Here is a 16600-nt window from a genome sequence, read left to right as displayed (position 1 = left end):
CATTTTTGATAATGACCTGCCACAGACACTACACTTCCCTAGATCTCCAATGGTTCTTCTAAGGATAAATTGATGAGATACCTCAGAGACTGTGATGTACTTTATATTTGTTTCTGTGACATTATTCTGCACTTCTGACATTTTAAAATTCTCTTCCCTTGGATTCTAAGCAAAAAGTTTAGTTTTCTTCCAACTCCTCTTCTCACTATTTCTCAGTTTCTCTTCTCTGTTTTTCAGGCTCTTTCTCCTGACCTTCCCACAAAATGAGAGTCTTTTTCAGGTTCCATCTTTAAAGATGGCTATACAGACCCACACACTGGTTACCCTCCTAAACTTTCCTTGGCCTTGTCACTCATATCATCATGTTCAGCTAACACAGAGAGGCTAATGACACCAAGTCATTCCCTTGATCACTCATGTCAGGGAGTTTCCCTTAGGTGCCTCATACATATCTGTTATTATATAGGCTTACATTCAACTCTCACCCCCCTATTAGCCCCCTCCCCCATACCATCTTCTGTTCTCCTAGCTCTTGCATCAGTGGTCTAGCCAGGCATACCTGAATAATGGAAATCACCTGAGACCGCCATTCTCTAGTGGATGAGACATCATTCCCTTTCCCTCATTGCTCTTTATCTGATTGGTCAAAAAGCACTGCTACTGTATTTTCTAAAATTTTCTTCATGCTGTTTCTTCTTTTCCATCCCATCATTGCCTATTTCTCCCTTTCCATGCCCATATATTTTATATTTCTAAAAAGCAGTCTGATCTCATTTTAGTCTAATTACTAAAGATTTAAAGTGTCATAAAAGACCCTTTCCAGTTTCACATCATGCTACTTAAGTTTGTTTCATTATATCATGCTCATTTACATCTTCTTGTCTCTGCGTATTTTTTCCCTCAGAATATGTCAGTTGCTGACATATCTTTGATCTTAGCTAGTATGTGTCCCTATGAAATTTACTTATTCTGTAAGATTCACATAAACAGATTTTTTGAATGAAAAATACTCCATTTTCCCCACTATCCAGTGTGACTAGATCATATGTTCCCCTCTTTGCCCAGTTAAATACATACTATTATTTGATAGGTTTGTCATATTCATATCTATTCATTTATTTTTCTGTGAACTTCATGGAGGCAGGCATTGTGCACCTTACAGCTGTGTCCTAAATTGAAGGACTTGCAAACAGGTTGAATAATGAATGAATGAGTAAAGCTCAGAAATTATGGATAATGAAAGAATACAAGTATTTTATTGTATGATTTGGATCTGTTCATCTTACTCATAGGTCTTTTAAATGGGCTAGAAATACATGTGTAAACACATGGTAGATATACTTATAATCTAAGTACTGCATTTAATATACTACCAAGATAATTATACTTATTTCTTGCCTCCTATACCCATCTGCCATGCACACATCCTTTCACTTATCTCTCAAACTTGAATGTATCTCTTTTCTACTTCCTTTTGTCCATCTCATATCCTCTGTACTATCCACCTGTACACATTTTTAGCTGCATGTAAAAAAAAATTCTGCCTTTGAAGGGTCTATGAACTCATGACACAAAGGACTGTATGTAATGACTTAGATTTATTAATCTATAAAAATATATCTGAAATGAGATGCCATGTGGGGTTGAGTGATTTAGCCAAGAATCCTCAGTGTGTTACAATGTTTGGGGGATATAAAAGTCCCATTAATTATTTAGGAAAATTATATAATAGATGTAAGATTTATAGTATGCCAACAGATGTTAGATCATGGAAATTTGGAATCTTGAGAAAGGAATGGTCAAAAGATTTATTGAGCATTCGTTATCATCCATGATATTTTTCTATGAGTAGCCTTACCTCAAACACTGAATAGAATTCATATACTTGGGAGTAACAGACATCTAAGACCAAGTCTCTGTGCCAATTCAAGTATGGTAATTGTTCCCAGGAGAGTAAGTATAGCCTTTGATACAGGAGCCAATTTTACCTATCCTATAATGTGTACTGAGGCATTTGGGGATGGTAATAACTATAAATCAGAGGATAGAAAACTTGTAGACAACACTAGTCATTGTGAATTTTCTTTCAGAGAATAATCAACTCTTTGGGATTATCTGTTCGTTCCTACAGTCCCACTCTCATCCCATATATATTATAAAAATCATCGTTTTAAGAATCTTTGTAGTTGGGAAAGTGGATTGGATGGATCCCAAAATGTGTTGATGGAAAAGAGATATTAGCATTCTCAGAATTGAATAGTTGAGAAACAAAAAGATGTGTAAATTAGTCAGTTTACTGGCAAATTAAATAACTTTTAATTAGGTTTTTTTTCCAGGTTAAAAAGTTGTAACAGCAGACTTGAATATCAAATGTAATGTACCAGTATTAATAAATGCTAACACACACGTGCATGTGTGCACACACATTAAGCATGAAAGAAAACAGGTAATAAAAAACAGGAAGAGCAAAAACCAGCTACATATATAGATATCTATTAGATGGGTCAACCAAACCATGAGTTAGTTCTTTCAAAAGAGAAACACACTGCTAACAGTCTGGTGGTATTGGCCAAGAAAAAAAAAATGATGTAGCACAAACAATGAACAGACTGATTTGAAAAGTGGAAATCACTTTGTAACTAATAAAATTAACAAGGTAATTAAAATACATTATGAATAATAGGAAAATAAATAGGCAAATTACTAGAAACAATATACTATGCTAATGACTATTAGCTAATCTTCCTAATCAATCCTTCTTTTTGGACAAACAGCTAAATCAGATATGCAGTGTGGAAGGGCTATGTGACTGAATCCCAGTAAATCGACCATGATGAAAATATTTCATTTCCAGGTTGATCTCATAGTTTCAGTCCTCAACCATTTATGGTTTCACAGAATCTCGCTCCATACACTATTGGTAGCAAAGCCATAGGAAAAGAGGCCTGGGTCCATGAAATCAATGATTGGAAGAGAACCACCTGAAAACTAATGACTTCCATTCACAATTGCACTTCCAAGTCACTTTAGTATTGGTGCATGTCTAGCAAATAGAGAAATGGAACTAAAATATAAATATAATCATTATAAATGTTACTAAGTTATTTATAACAAGATGGATATTCAATAAAGTGGAAAACAATGCTTTTTTTACATGAGTGGTGTTGGAAATAGGATACTGGTGTATAAAATATGAAACATGGATCCTACCTCTACTATATTAAAATATTAAGTGCAGATAGATTATAAAACTAAGTGAAAAAACAAATTAAATAAATAAGTAAATTACTATAAAGTGAGACTGTGAAAATATAATCCTTGAGAATATTTTCATAACCACAAAGTATAAAGATATTTTTATAATGTATAAATTTTATTGATCATTAAAGAAAATAGAACAGTGAAAATTAATTTAATAAATTGGGCCTATTGAAAGGCACCTTTAAGAACATGAGAAAATAAGGCAGAAAATATAAGCTTATATTTATAATTCTTCTAGGCATCAAGGGACTTATATACAGAAAATACAAAAAGGAGGAGATAGACATTGCAAAGACATTGAGGAGATAGACATTGCAAAAATAAAATAAGAAGAAGAAATGAGACAGTTTGTTAAAATATTTATTCAAATTGCCAATAAGTATACTAAAACATGCTTAAATTCATAGATAAAAAAAATGATTAGAAACTATGCCTACTAGAATGTCTAAAATTACTTCTGACTGTATCAATTGTGGGCAAAATGTGGAGCTACAAGAACTCTAATGATATCATAACTGATAAAAATATTTTCGGAAATAAATTATTTCTTAGTAATATACCTTATAATAAAGATGTGATATACACAGCAGTGAGTTATGTGAACATATGCATGAAAACTATATATAAAAATATTTAAAGCTACTTTGTAATAGCTCATAACTAGAAACAATCCAAATACCCTTGAACAATAGAATGAAAGAATAAACGGTAGTGCAGTCAAATGATGGAATATTATACAACAGAGAAAAGGAATGTGCTAGTGCTATAGTCAACAAACATGAATCTATAAAACATAATGATATGAAATATAAATAAGGCATAAAAGAATACTTGTTATATGATTTCATTTATAGAAGCGTTCACATTCATGCAACAGAAAATAATTTACATTTTAAGATGGAATGCATTTTCAGTTGAAAAACTAAGAAGACAAACAAGGATGCAAGCATTTATTTTTGGGTCAGTGCAAAAGAACAACTTGATGAATCTAGATAATCCATAAATAATCCATAATATAAATCTCAGAAATGTAGAAGCTGTGAAAAGAGTTGGTGTGGTCAATCACATCATTTTAGTGTAGAACTAGTCTGGATGATGGCAGAAATTCAATTTATTTTGTTTTATAAACAGAATATAAGAGCATGAATCTTAAAAATATAAAATAATAACATACCTAAGAGAAGTGGCATAAAAGAGAAGTAGTAAGTATTTGAGTGATACTTTTCTCATTTCTTAGTACTTAAAAATAGATAACTCTATTTTTAATTTTTGAGGAAGTGGCACCTATTTTTCAGAGAGGCTGCTCCAATTAAAAACAGAATTACCATACGATCCAGTAATTCCACTATTGGGTCTTTCTTTACTCAAAGTAAATGAAAACACTAATTCAAAAAGATATAGACATCCCTATGCATATCTCAGCATTATTTATAATAGCCAAGATAAGGAAGCAACCCAAGCGTCCATAAGAGATGAATGGATAAAGAATGTGACATATATCAGCTATAATACTGCTCAGTATTATAATAATTATACATAATGTTATATATAATATACTAACATATAATCTATATAATGAAATAATAATATATTATAACTAATATATAATTATATATTATATATGACAATAATTATAATTATGACTAAATATAATAATTACATATAATGAAATATTGTTGAGCTGTAAAAAAATTAATCTTGCCATTTACAACAATATGGACAGATATAGAGAGTATAATAGTAAGTGAAATAAGTCAGTCAGAGAAAGACAAATACCGTATAATTTCACTCGTATGTGTAATTTTAGAAACGAAACAAGTGAGCAATTGAAGAAAAAAAACCAAAATAATAGTAAACTCTTAAATACAGAGAACAAACTTGTGGTTAGTAGATAGGATGTGGGGAGGAGGGGGGGAAAGATAAAGGGGATTAAGACTACATTTATCTTGCTGAACACTGAGAAATGTATAGAATTGTTGAATCATATTATACACTTCACATTAATATAATACTGTTAATTATACTTGAATTAAAAACCAGTAGACATAAATGGTAATAAATATTGTAATTGGTATACAAAAAATCTATTAAACTTCGAAATACATAATACCATGAAGATAAACATAGAAGATAAAAAAGAAAAAATAAACGGCAAAGCAAAAAAAAAAAAAAGTGAAAGAGCAAGTTAAAACAAGTGTGGTCATTCCTATAAAATATACGAATAAATATACATAGGATGAATATATCCAGTTAAATTTTAAAAATATATTTAAAATATTTGCAATATTACAGACATATATAACACAGAGTAACTCAAAATGATGGAAATTAAATGTTCAGCCAAATATATGACAAGTGCATGGGGAAAAAAACCAAAGTTTGATTTCAAAGCAAAAGCAATAGATAAAAAAAAGAAAGGGGATACTAAAATATTATGATCATGAATATACAGTAACCATAAAATTGAACATGAAAGCCTTTTAAGAAATAAATGGAGAAATAGAGTAAAATATAAGAGAGATAACAGATCAACTGGATAAATTTTTAAAGTGTATAGAGAAACTCATCATCAAAATAAGTCTGATCTAATAGATTAATTTAAACTCCGTATGAATTGAAAACAGAGGCTATTATTCTCTTTAAGAGTGCATGGAAATATTGTAAAAATTACCCATATGTTAGGACAAATAGAAAATGTCAATATTTACAGAAAATAACATCACATTCCCTTATGAAAATTAAAAAAAAATGTGTTTAATAGTAAAAAGAAAAAAAAAAACAACCAATAAAATTCAAGAGAAATTTAAACACAAATTGCAGAATACAGATAATAACTGTAAAGAACAGGCTATTTCCCCCAATTCCTGGCTATGGCAAAGGATGGCTAAAGATAGCTGTTTGGCTAATAATAGCTAAAGATATGTTTAAAGAGTTAAAAAGTGTTATATTCCTAAACCAGAAAAGGAAAATGCTGTGTATTGAATAAAAGTGACAGTAAATAATAATAAAATTAATGTAAGAAAAACAAAAATAATGTAATAAAAACTAATAAACTAGAAAAATAATAAAATGGTAAAGTGTTTATTTTACAAAGAAATACCTAAATTGTTAAAAATGTAACACAGATACGCCACCAGCTAACCTAATCAAGAAAAAAATACCCTCCATATACCAACTTGAAAAAAATTACAAATGAAAAAGAAAAAGTAAACACAAATACAAGAGAAATGGAGTGAGTGAAGAGATGATAATTTGAAAGAAAACTGACATGTGAAAAGGCCAGTACATTTTCAATGCAATGCGTGATCTCTCTCTCACACACCCATCCCCACCCCCGCCACACACACACACAACACAAGGCACAAGATATTTCAAGAGTAAATTTAAATATAATTTCTCAAAATAGATAATGCCAATTATCCATTTAAAATGCGCTACGGAACCTTCTATTAAAGCTGTAGTCTTAGACTAGCAGCTTTGGCGTCAGTAGGCAGCTTGATAGACCTGCTTAGACTCTTCAGTTTCAATACGACATCCTGGTAATTTGTATGCACGTGACAGTCTGAGAAGTCCTGTGTTAAAGCAGTGGTTCTCTGCACTGTTTACACATGAGAATCCCCGGAAAAGTTGTATAACAAACAAACAAGCAAACAAGCAAGCAAAAAACAGGGTAATAGGTTCTCAAACCCTAAGATTATGAAATTGCTATGGTGTAGCTCCCAGGCAATAACAATTTAAAAAAAAATATTGTTCTAGTTTGGAGAACCAGATTTTGGCATACATGTCAGGTATGAGTTGTGTATAAACATAAAATATTTTTGTTTTTGTTAATAAATGATATCAACATCATGTGCTACGACCATATGGCCTGATAGTTGTGGGGAAATTTTAAAGTTACCAATTAACATATCTCATCCTTCGTGATATGTGAATTTAGTATTATCTAGTGATTTTCTAATGTAATTCAATTACAAAAAACTTAGTCACTATACCATTTTTGATTTCAATATTAGTGTTTCCTTGTACCATGGGGTTATTTCCCTGCCTCTTTTTCCAGGCACAAAGTTCCCCTGAGTCTAACATTCAATTGTGGGAGGAAGGAGAAAAGAGGAAGGTTGGTGATAAGTTTATGAAGGTTACTAACTACCAACAGTTCCTGAAGAGTTTGGATCTTCCTTCTGAGACTGCCTGCTGGTGGCATCACCATGTTCCTGCATCCATAGCTCCCAGACACCCTTCTTGAGCTCTGTCCACCTTCCTGGTAGCCATTGCCTTTTTCTCTCCTCACCCCATAGCAGCAAGGCTGTTCCTTGGGCAGCTGTGAAGAGTGCTGGCAAGCAGGCTGGAGCCATGCCTACTTCAGCTATACTTTCCATAGCCCAGATACATGCCAGAACCCTGTCCATGCAAGCTGTCCCCTGGCATCTCTTGCCCTGGCCTCCTTCACTTTGAGTTATGAAATTCTGGCAGTTCTCTAGACCAGGAAGTTTTGAATGGATACTAAAACAATCTATTTTAATGAGTCTCTATGGGAACATGAAACTCTGTGATAGAAACCATACCTTGCTGATGAATGTAGGACATTAGTAAAATCCGGAACTCTGGTCTCCCATGAAGAACCTATTTCCCTCATCTAATCACCTCTTTATATGGCAATGAGGCAGGGGACAGAGGTATTGCCACACAGACTGTGCACTGCAATTCCTGCAGTGTGGTTTCTACTGTTTGAGTGGGCTTTGTTGGAATTTAGAAACTAAATTTTGTCAGTTAGCTCCAGAGCAAGTAATCTCAGTCAAAAACAGGATTAATCATAAAACAAATAAAATACTAAGTTGTGATGTTGGAAGTTTTTCACAAGCATATATAATTTATATTACCCCATTGCCCATGAATCTTAATCTTTTAACAAGGTTATTCTAAGATCATGTTTAATATTTCTCCACTAAAAATATGCTAAACATACTTATGAGCAACACAAGCACATACCACTCCTGTTAAGTTTGTCTAAACAAATTTGACCAAAGGAAAAGAAATAAGCCTATATTTTGAAAACAAACAAACAAACAAAAATGTTAATATCAATAGGTGACACACCTGTAGAAAATTTAAAGATAATTTAAAACTGAAATATTATGGGCACAATATTAAAATTCAGTTAAGGGCACCTGGGTAGCTTTGTCAGTTAAGTATCCACCTCTTGATCTTGCCTCAGGTCCTAATCTCACTGTTCAGGGGTTCCAGCCCGACATGGGGACTCTGGGCTGATGGGCTCCCAAGAGCCTGCTTGGGATTCTCTCTCCTTGTCTCTCTGCCCCTCTCCCACTCTCACATTCACTCTCTACCTCTCAAAATAAATAAATAAACTTAAAAATAAAATAAAATAAATAAAATAAAATAAAATAAAATAAAATTTACTTAAATGGCTGGTCACAAAACTGTAAGTATGAGTACTATAGCCGCATAAAAGTAGCAAGTAGCTAGATAATATAAGGTAAGAGTAGATAGCAATTTCGGTAGCCAAATAAATGAAAATAACATCAGCAAATTCATTAATAGAAATTATAAAAAGCTAATAGGAAGAAAAGGTTGTTTCTAAGGAGTGATCCAAAGAAGGACTTCATGAATGAAACCCAAACTTGTCTTGGATAGGAAAACACAAGTATATGAAGATGTCAAGTTAAAATATCATATAGATACTGTTGAAACTTGACTAAATTTTCCTAAATTTCATATTAGAGAGCAAACATTCCGAGTGACCAAAAATTTTTGAACAAACAGCATACTTCCATATATTAACCATTTCAAATGTATAATAGTAAAATATCTATATTTATATCTAACTATATATCATGACAGGAATACACATATCAATAGAAAATAGTAGAGCCTTTTGTTAAATGGCAAATGTGGTTCTTCATATTAGTAAGGAAATTATTAATTATAAAATGATTTTTTTAACAAATAGGTAGTCATGTAAAATAAAAAAGTTTACATTTTCCATTACACCAATATAAAATACAGGTGAAATTCATATTTATATGTTTTTAAAAAAGTGGTTACCATAAAAGTACTACAAAGGAATATGAGAATTTTAAAATACAATATATTGGGGGCGCCTGGGTGGCGCAGTCGTTTAAGCGTCCGACTTCAGCCAGGTCACGATCTCGCGGTCCGTGAGTTCGAGCCCCGCGTCAGGCTCTGGGCTGATGGCTCAGAGCCTGGAGCCTGTTTCCGATTCTGTGTCTCCCTCTCTCTCTGGCCCTCCCCCGTTCATGCTCTGTCTCTCTCTGTCCCAAAAATAAGTAAACGTTGAAAAAAAAAATTAAAAAAAAAATAAAATACAATATATTGGAGTAGAGAAGGCTTTTATAAGCAAGATTTGAATTTTGGCAATCAAAATTTAAATAACAGATGACTACATTAATGTAAATTTTTATCTCTTAGCAAGAGTAAATTTTTCTGTAAACAAATTGAATTCTGGGACACCTGGGTGGCTCAGTCGGTTAGGCATAATACTCTTGATTTTGGCTCAGGTTATGATCTCATAAGTCCTGAGACTGAGCCCTTCTTCTGGCTCTGTGCTGATACCACAAGGCCTGCTTGAGAGTTTCTCTCTCTCTCTCCCTCTCTTTCTGCCCCTCCCCGCTCATGTGTGCATGCAGGTACTCTCTCAAAATAAATAAATAAAGTTAAAAAAATAAAATAAAATAAAAATTAGAGAAACCACATTTATAATAATGATAAAGGAAATCAGTCCTACAATATACATATTGCTTTAATACGATGAGAAAATTTTAACAGAAGAAAAACAGTGAAAGTTATGAATAGGTACAGCAGAGGAAACAAATGAAAATATTTAAAATATGTGACCTCTAGCTTAAAAAAATACATTTATGTAGCAATCAATACTATGTCATTTTCAGAACTTAGCTTGTTAAAGACTTAGAACAAATTAATTAATATAAATTTTTGATAATGTGTGTGAAACTTTAATGTTACACATTATTATTAGGAACACAAACTATCAGGAAACTTTGTATCAATTATTTATCAATATAAAAATTCACATCTTTATTTTATCAATTCCATTTTATGAGGTATATGGTACCTACATGAAGATATACTCACAGACATGCAGAAATACTGATACATAAAATATTTTTAGAACTGTTTTAATAGAAAAAAAATATTTAGAGCAAGAAAATATCTACACTTATACACCTGGAAAACCTGTCTCTGGCAAAGAGAAAATAGTATGAATTTAATAGGAGATAGATAATGTAATTATTTCATGTTAGGATTAAATTGATCACTAATTCTGCCTTTATAACAGAAATGTTCTCATGTCTGTTTTATTTAATTCCATTTCACTACTAGTTTTAAAGATATATTTTTATTGGTCCTATCAGAATATTTTTATTTCAAAAACATCATCCAGGAATAGTCATAATAATTGTTCATAAAGAATCTCTTGGTTTTCACTCTGCCTTATTTACCCCAGTACCTAGATGGCCAATGAGGAAAATAGGCCTTAGGACACGATGGGTAGAGAATATGTAGAAACTCTGACTAGTTTCATATTGTCCCAGGACTAGTTAGAGAATGAGTGAGAGCCCATTTCTTTGTAATTTGTTAATACCACACATTATATAGGACCTTAGTAAACTAATATAAGCTTTTATTAAGTAAAAAGATTTTCGATAATGCATTTCTCATATATAGACATAGACAGTAATATAAAACTACACCCTACTTCAGATGTCTGAACACTCTAGGATGCTGAAGATGAGATGAGTTACTTTAAATATTGAATTTCTCCAATGATTCAAAGTTCACAGATTATCGCAATTCTTATAAAATGAACATTTGAAAGGTTTAGAAAATTACTGATGGCTCCTGGAAGACATTGTGGCATCCTAAAGGCCACTATCTATCTGACAACTGTGATCACCAGGCCACTTCTTGGCTGCACAGAATATACCACTGGGCCCTCTTGCCTGTTCTGCCAGCGATGAGAGTTAACACATTTTCAACAAATGCTGAACTCTAATTGGGTAGAACAAAGTCAGAGTCAGAGTGCAAGGGTTTAATAAATTTGAAGTGCACATCAATTTACTGTTCTGCATATGGAGGGAAATTGCTAATCAAGGGAATTCCTGAATATTCACTAAAGAAAACTGCTGTTTATGTGTGGGCAGTGAGATTATGTCACACCTACTGAGACACATGTCCCTAAAATGCCTCATGACCACCTCAAATTTTACAATTTTGAAGACAAAATGGTCCGAAAAGATCCTCATACCTTAAATGTGTAATAACTTTGGCCCACAGACCTGCAGCTGGATGTGGATTGCGGCTGAGACATATAAACTTTCTGCAACATTCGTTCTATCATAAGTCATAATAACTTCATTTTCAGGTAGATAATGTATCTGATACTCTGGCTTCACAATTCCTTCACTTCCTCTCCTCCAGTGACCATTACCTAATCCCTTGCTTATTACCTACCCTTGTCAATATCAACAGCAGGCTACTATAATTTCAATGTCAACACTATTCTTTGGACACCACCTCCATCTTTCCAGCTGACTCATTTTAGTATCCCATCTCTAATAACTCTTAGACACCATTGGAATGTTTTATTCATTGATTCAGCTACATTTGTAATGTCTAGAGCCTCTGATGTCTTTACTCCTCCCTTAACACAGGCTAAATTCTATCTTCCATCATTGACCTACTCCCTTGTATACAATCTCAATTTCTCTACAACTCTCTCCTTTCATCATATGCACTTGATGCAACTACAATATTTAGTTTAACCTAAACCCTACCTATACCCCACCTGCAAACCCAATCCTGAACATGGCTGCCTGAAGGTTTTAATTTAAATTCATGACCATTCAACTCAGCAACTATTTCATGTACTCTCTCTTCTTAAATTACCAAGACCCACTCTCTAATTGCCAGTTAACTGGTAATCCTACTTTTAGTTTCCCACTGAGAAAATTAAAGGCATGAGAAGAGAAATTCTTGATCTCCTGAGTATATGAATCTCCTTGCGTGGGAAACACATACTCTGCCTTCTGGATGAATAGTTATTGGCATTACCTAAGGCCTTCTCTTTCACCTCTGTTTTAATTTTTTTTTTAACGTTTATTTATTTTTGGGACAGAGAGAGACAGAGCATGAACGGGGGAGGGGCAGAGAGAGAGGGAGACACAGAATCGGAAACAGGCTCCAGGCTCCGAGCCATCAGCCCAGAGCCTGACGCGGGGCTCGAACTCACGCCAGATCGTGACCTGGCTGAAGTCGGACGCTTAACCGACTGCGCCACCCAGGCGCCCCTCTTTCACCTCTGTTTTAAATCCTTTCCCCTCCCCTCTAATGAAATCCCCTCAGTGACTGACATCAACTTTATGTTATTCATCAATTTAAAACAGTGGTTATAAACATAGGAAAATGCTATATAATTCTAATCTTTAAAAAAAAAACACTTTTAATACCACCTTCACTTCCTGCCTCATTTTTCCTCACTATCCATCACAAAACTCCATAAGGGGGCTTCCATTAGGCCTTGGTTTAGGTGTAGGTCCAAGGATCCCTCTCCTCCACTCTCTTATGAATATCCTTCAATCTGCATTTTTACCACTGTGCCCAGACTCTACGTACCACCTATCATATCCCCTTTGCCCAATCCTGTGACCAATTGTTAGAACTGGAAATATTCCCATTATCAGTATCATTTAGTATCTTTGATCACTTTATCTTTAACCAAAATAATACTTTCTATCCCGTGAGAGTTTTAGTATCTTATTTTGTGAGGCCTTCTCTGATCTCCAAGGCAAGAGGAGTCCCTGCCACTACATGCTTCCATAAAACGTCTTTTTTCATATTCTCTTGGTGTATCATTTGCATGCTGCACGAATTTCCTACCACCATCTTAAGAACAAAATCATGTCTGTTTATAGAACGGTAATTCCAATGCTTAACACACTGCTTGCATACAGCAGTTTCTCAATAAACACGTTGAAATGAAGAAATGAATACATATATATTTTATAAGATATATCTTGTTTATTTTCCCTTGTACGTCTGACACCCTATCAGTTTTATTCTGATAAAAGAGAATAAAGATCTCCAGAAATGTTTCATATATTGTGTCATCCCATGTCTAACCATGGCATTAAATAACAGAGGGATCCAAAATAATACCTAGTTACTTTGCTTATGGAGTAGGGATAAAAAGAGTAATAGTAAAATAACATTTCAGGGTAGTATATGCTCTTGTATAGGTTAGGGGTTATAAATGTGTCAGACAGAAAATTTGAAATATTATTCAATAATTCTGTTTATAAAATAAATCTATATTGATTAGTTCAGCTAGTACTCACTTTGGTGATATTTCCATCAAGAGAAGATTGACATTAAGACACTATTATAATCTGTGATTCCAGATCTTCTTGTTCTTTCTTGAACAGCCAGGTCAAATTGAGAATCTGGGTTTTTACACATTCCTATGTCTGGTACTCTTTTTTTTTTTTTTTTTTTCCTATGTCTGGGACTCTTTACACAGGTCTCTGTCTGATTTGTACTTTCATTTCCTTTGGTCTTTGCTCAAATAAAAATTATGTCCTCTCCCTAATAATTCCTTGCCAGCTTTATTTACTTCATAGTATTTATTATCAACTAACATACTGTGTATCTGACTCGTTTATTTTTTTCTTTGCCTCTTCTCTCCATTAGAGTGTAATCATCACATGCGCAAGGATTTCTGTTTCCTTTATTCACTGTGATATATATAGTGACTTAAAATCATCTGGCACAGAAAAGCACTCAATATATTCTGACTGGAATTAACGAGCTTATCTTCAAGTATCATTCCTCAAAAAGCAACACAACAGAGAAACCTGTTTAGGCCACTTTTTCCTCATAAATTAAGCTTATGCCAATTATAGTAACATTATATTAAGTTCACTTTCAGTTAGTTAAGGTTCATCTGCCTGGGGATGGTTGCATCCTCATCTCAAGGTAACTGTGAACTTAAAGGGGGTAACAGGTTTGCATGATTATCTTTATCCTTCTAGAAGTTTTTCACCTAAGTTTGTTCAGTTTAGGTCTGACTCCATCACTCAATGATTTTCCCTTTGATTCTTACCTGAACACAACTATCAGTACGGCACTGTCTTTGATCTTTACCAAGCAAAAACATAATATTTGTGACAATTTTTTTATTTATGACAATTCTTGCGTGTGACTAGTATACTTTACTAAACTTTTAATAGAATACATTATTCCATTATTATCCATGTATTCCATTTTAATGGAATACTTTTCTGGAATACATCACAGAAATGCTAATAACCAATTATATAGTGATCATTCTTGCTCTTAAAAGTACCCCAACTGGAGTTCTCCTCAGGTGGGCATAGTGGACACCCAGGACTCCACAATGATGTCATCTGTACCAGTGAATGAGAAGAAGCTCCTGGATTTCAAACTAGGAGAGCTGTCAAGCTGGATACTGATGTGGAATTTTTCCCTGAAAGCCATTGCTGGAGCATTTCAAAGAGGTTACTAGAGGTATTATGACAAGTATGTCAATGTGAAGAAAGGGAGCCTTGCTGGGATTTCTATGGTGCTGGCATCTTATGGGCTTTTCAACTACTGTCATTCTTATAAAGAACTCAAACATGAGAAGCTACACAAATACCACTGAAGAGGGCCAGTGTGGAGGCACATTCTGCATTTGTGACCTTGACCTTTGCTTGGCATCCTTGAATCCTTTCATACCCTAATTGAGAATTAACACTCACAAAAAGATGACTGGTACACAGGGAAAAAAATAGGACCCCAACTCATTTCTCTAACACAATTTCTAGGTCCTTGCCATATTGTCTCATCCTTCTCTAGCCCCTCTCTCGATGCTCTCTACCCTCTCCTTAATCCCAGACCCACATTTCTACTTATATATATTAAACAAAGCATTTTAAGGGTTTTAATTTTTTTTTGTCTTTAGTCAGTACAAACCCTCACATTTAGTTTCAGTAAAGTAGTTTATCAAGACACACTGTTAACAAAGTCACTTCTTACCCCAAGAGGAAATCTGGTAAACATCGTATTTACTCAGTATAAATTAAAAAAAAAAAATAGCACATAGTCGTGTAACACCAAGTCAATCAATGTGGGCTGTTTTGCTTTTTTCAATTGTGCTTCCCCTTAAAATACATACACTCACTTTGCTGAAACCACCAAGAGGCAGCTGTGTGGACAGATGGCCTGTGTTGACTACAGTGTAATAAACTATATTAAATGCAATTAACACATTTTCTTACTTCTAACAGGAAGTAGTTGAGTGTCATCTATTTCAGACCAAACTACCTTTTGGGTGTACACATGTACTCATAAATCCTCAGAAGCCATGCGTTTTTTAAGTGAGCACTTCTGTCAGCATTTATAAAAATGTCTAAACTTCTTGATGATAATTATTGCTAGTTATAAAAAATTAGAGAAAAAATATCCACACTGGCCATAATGATTTGATCAGGATGCTGGTTCAATGATGGTTTTACTTTAATAATTCATAGCTATTTAGAGTTTTTGTTAAATGGTCTTTGAGTAAAAAGATGTTTACTAAAGAAGCAACTAAATTTAATTTATGAGACAATTATGACAAAGGAAAAATAAATTTTCTTTTTTCCAGAAAATTTCTATCAATAAGGTCAAGTAAAATTTACAAAAATATAAAATGATAGGTTAATGTAAATCTCAGTGTGATAAAATACTATATGTTCTAAAATAATTAATGAGTTTTCTCACTAAATATTAGTTCATGAGAATGTGCTCTGAAAGTTTCAGTTTTGAATGACAAGTTATTGATACTATATTAGAAATTATTGAAAATTAAAAAATCCAAATAAATACAATAACAATAAAAACTTGTTGAATATTCGCTACATTATTAAAAAAGATAAGCGTATCACCAGTGTTTCTACTATTACTGTCCTTACTCTGTAAAGGAGAAACCTAGATACAGAGAGAGTGAATAAATTGCCCAGGATTATAGTTTGAGTGTTTTGGGCTTCAGTTCTCAGCAATCTGAATCCAAATCACGAGCTCTTAACACCATGCTACAAAGCCTGCCAATATGAGTTCCAACTGTCTTTTGGATGTAAGACTGAAACCAGCCACTAAAGAGTTTGAAAAGCATTTGTTGATTACCTGAATTGTAACCTTTTCCTTTGTATGAAATGAATATTTTTCATAGTAACCCAGATGAACATTCAAACATTGCTTATAATATTACCTAAAATAAAAAGCAAATAAAATCTAGACATGTTGA

At 33.4% G+C, this 16600-nt stretch overlaps 1 pseudogene; it reads left to right on the top strand.

The window, feature by feature from the left end:
- The first annotated feature begins 14710 nt into the window (after nt 1-14710).
- LOC101083425 lies at nt 14711-15023 on the top strand (annotated as a pseudogene).
- The last annotated feature ends 1577 nt before the right edge of the window (nt 15024-16600 follow it).

This window comes from Felis catus, chromosome B2, assembly GCF_018350175.1.
Source record: "Felis catus isolate Fca126 chromosome B2, F.catus_Fca126_mat1.0, whole genome shotgun sequence".
Classification (NCBI taxonomy): Eukaryota; Metazoa; Chordata; class Mammalia; order Carnivora; family Felidae; genus Felis; species Felis catus.
Note: the sequence above shows the minus strand (reverse complement) of the source record. Positions and strands in the feature narration are given on the sequence as shown.